At 33.9% G+C, this 4,136-nt stretch overlaps 1 pseudogene; it reads left to right on the top strand.

Moving 5' to 3' along the window:
• The first annotated feature begins 526 nt into the window (after positions 1-526).
• LOC122126916 lies at positions 527-623 on the top strand (annotated as a pseudogene).
• Positions 624-4,136: the final 3,513 nt, after the last annotated feature.

The raw sequence follows: 4,136 nt of genomic DNA, 5'->3' as shown, positions 1-4,136 counted from the left end.
TTCATCTCTCTATGATCCCTTGTAACCAAGATTAGTTTTGTTCTAGTAAGACAATCTATGCTGTCAGGGTAAGATATTCTGGTTGGTCTGTTCCCACATGGAAGAAGGGTAAAGGCTCAGGTAGACATTTGTGCCAGTAACACCTCATTTGGGAAAATATCAGCTGAAGAAGTTTAGAAGTAGCTCTTAAGCAATGCTTACTTTGAATCCATTAGGTCCACATAGCTAACACAGTTGAATAAATAAGTACTTGAAAAAGCCATCACCTTTGGACCTATCTATAAATAATTGAGAGTATGATCAAATTCCAAATAAAAAGACTTAAGATAGTCATTGACAAAAAAATTTGCAAATGTGAGCAATTGATTGATCAATATAATTTTTTCTACTATTCACAGAATTTTAGGGAAATAAGATCGATAGCATTGTTAGGAACAATACGGTTTCCTTGTTACAAGTAGGCACCCATAGATATAGGCTTGTATAAAGATTGCATCATTAACTACTTAAATTTAGAGGATACTACATGCTTCAGCAGCACTAATACTCAAATTACAATGCAGAGATTAACATGGCACTTGCACAAGGATAACATGAAAATTTGAGAAGTATTCCATATGTTTCATTCTTCAGATGCAAGAAATGAAAAACAGTTATTAAAACAAAATTACAACTGTAACAATACACGTAATTCATATAATTAAATTCAGTTTGACATCAGTGTATTAAATATTCACCTCAGAAAGGCGTTTACATAGGATAAACTTTACAAAACTTTTCAAATTAGACAACATTGTCATTTTATCCCAAAGCAAAATAATATTAAGACCTAGAAAAAAAGGAATCAAACTGTTTCTATATGGAATACAATCAGAAAGAACACATTAATGAACCTCAATATTATAAAATAATGTAGAATTCAAAGTATATCTAGGAGAAAATAAAATAAATTATGAACATTATGCAAACATAGAATATAGAATATTTTAAAATATACTTTTTCAGACAAGCACCAGAAATATTTTAGTTTCTGTACTACTCATTTCAACAGGTAAGTTAAAATTGTTTCTGATTAAAAAATCACAAACTCTGAAGAAATCATTATACATGTATACAAAAACTATTGAATACATTTTGACATCCAATGCAGGCAATTCACTTGGAAGAATTCTGCGGAATCCATGAATTTTTACAGTAAAATATTGGTGTTGCTGGGCACATGTGGCTTATGCCTATAATGCTAGCTACACAAGAGGCTGAGATCTGAGGATCATGGTTCCAAGGCAGCCTGGGAAGGAAAGTCTGTGGTACTCTTATCTCCAATAAACCACTAGAAAACTGGAAGTGGAGCTGAGACTCAAGTAGTAGAGCACTCACCTTGAGCTGAAGAGCACAGAAATAGCTCCCAGGCCCAGAGTTCAAGCCCCATGACAGACCAAAATAGAATATATTGCTCTTATTTGGATTGTGAAAATATTTTGTAGGGACACAAAAGATCGACTTGCATTTTTGAAATTTAAGAAACTTAACCCGACCATTAGGACATAGGTGAACAATTTGTACAGCCTTCCACAACTTCATAGAGGTAGTGATACATACTTATCCTTTTGGCAATATCAAATGCAATTTTTTCTATGTTGTTCTCCAGGCCTGGTTTTATATAATGGTTCAACAGAAGGAAATCAAGCATATATTTGCTAGCTCAATTCTCAGCAGCAAGATGTAAGGGGGACAAGTGGCCTTTAGTTGGGCATTGGTATCTGCATCATGATGAAGTAATAAAGAAGTCACTCTGGTATTATTCCACGTATATGCACTGTGCAGGGGTGTCCAGTCATCTACAGTTATTGCATGTGCCGCTTGAGACACCAACTCACTGACAATGTCTAATTGTCCACTGTACGCTTCTCGATGAAGATGGGTATACTCATCGTCATCCCTACTATTCACATGAGTGGCCTTTTGGGAAAGAAGTCTCCGCACTGTAGTAAGTCGAATATTTTTGGCAGCCCAATGAAGAAATTTGCTTGGATCCTTCTTCATTTTTTTTCTTGCAATTGTTATCATTCCTTATTTTTTCATCTTGTTCTTCATATTCCTAAGAATTGCCTAACCAGAAACTTTGAGTGCCAGTGGGAATGAGGTGTCCATGTATTTTCCTAATAGTTCACATTGGTTGAACTGGTCAGAAATATCCAGTGAATTTTCCGCAACTGTTTATTCACCATGATTTATTTTCTCTTTTTCCAATTTTACTATTCGAAATTATTCTCACTGGAGAGTAGGGAATTGATGGAGAGCAGAGGAAAGGTGTTCCTCCGTATTCAAATGTACACACTGAAAATGAGGACCAGTGATGTCTTCATGTGCAGCTTATTCTAGGAATGAGAAATTAGGAAATAACGCCTTCTATATAAATGATTTGGGAAATGGCAGAGCAAAAACTGAAATGATGCAACCAAAAATATGAAAGCAAAATAAATTAGGATAATTATGGAGCAATCATATTATCTATGAGAACCAAGAAAGGGAGAGAGAGACAGATGATGTGCAATGACCTAGCTAGCCACAAAATCCATGCCTCTGATCAATTTATAGAGCAAAATTTTATTTTATAAAAAAGATGGGAATAGAATTTATGTATTTACTTGAAATTAGTAAATACATTTATAGTAGCCTACATAATGAGACATAACTTTGACCAAATTACAGACAATAAACTAATTCCTTGATAATTCTAGCAACAGATCTGACTGAAACCAGGTGAATCACACTTTTCCTGTATAATGAAGAAATAGTAAGGTAGTAAAGCAGCTACAGAAGGCAGGGAGATTGTATCTGTGACAAAACTTTGTGGAAATTGGTATTGAGGATTCCTTACTGGTGATCCACTTGCACTGGAAGCATGATTCTGAAATATTGATTTCTGATTCTGAATTATTGATTTGATCATTATATTCTCCAAGAAGAAAAATGAGAATTGATAGTTAAGGACTACTAATACATTTTGACCTTCTCACTAAGCACTTTCAATTATTGAAATCACATGAAGACAATAGACAGGCCTACTTTTTAAATGAAAGCAAGTGTCTTTAAAAAAAAAACAACAAGGAATATATGTAGTCATGCAAAGGACTTCTATTTTACCAGTGCCTCATACATTTTTCTAATGTTGGATAACAATAAATAATGGATCTATTAGAAAGCTCTTAAGGCTCATATGTTCAATAGTGAATTCTCTTACACTATAATATGATATTTTTTGTGTATGGTCTTAAGAATAATTTACATTACTAACTTGAATTTCTGACAGGACAGTATCATCACTGTACATCTTGCTTCTATACTCTCAGTTTTAAATTACTATTTAAGTATGTGCATTTGATAGCTACAGAGGAAAAATTAGAAGCCACACTGATGTCTTCTGTCTTTAGTAGTAGTTAATCAGAAAGATGAAATCTGAGGATTGTGGTTTGAAAGCAGGCCAAGAAAAAAAAAGTCCATTAGATTCTGATTTGAAAGTAACCAGAAAAAGCTAGAAATGGAGCTATGGTACAAGCAGTAAAATGCTAGCCTTGAGAAAACTGAAACAAAAAATAAATTCTGGGACAAAGCCAGGCTCTGAGTTCAAGCCCTAGTATTAGCACCAAACGAATTAATAAGGTAATCAATTAATTAAAAATAAATTAAGTGGTCACATTTGGAAAGTCAGGTAAAATGTAACATGGGTGGTGATGGTTCATGTATTATTTTGTAATAAGGCATATTATCATTTGTCCTAATCACTAATATTTTATTTGAACTTTTTTGTACAATAAACCCTGAATTTAGCATGCATGTACATGTGTGTGTACATGTGCGAACATGTGTATACATGTATATGTGTGCGTGTGCTGTTGCAATGTTGCTTGCCAATCTGGACAGAGTGAGGCTGAAAAGAGCTAACTGTCTTGCAATGTTTTATTTATCAGTGTTCTGTCATGTCATTTCAGTGGAACCACCCTTCTGTACATATTATTTGTCTACTAAAAAAGTCATCATAATCAAAGCATTTACAGCATTAAGTTAGATAAAGAGACCGCTTTCAGCTCTTATTGTATGTGAGGTAAGAAGATACAGACATAATTAGGTAGTAA

The sequence above is a fragment of the Dipodomys spectabilis genome, unplaced genomic scaffold, assembly GCF_019054845.1.
Source record: "Dipodomys spectabilis isolate Male_0828 unplaced genomic scaffold, ASM1905484v1 ptg000290l, whole genome shotgun sequence".
NCBI lineage: Eukaryota > Metazoa > Chordata > Mammalia > Rodentia > Heteromyidae > Dipodomys > Dipodomys spectabilis.
This window is presented reverse-complemented; position numbering and strand designations above follow the sequence as displayed.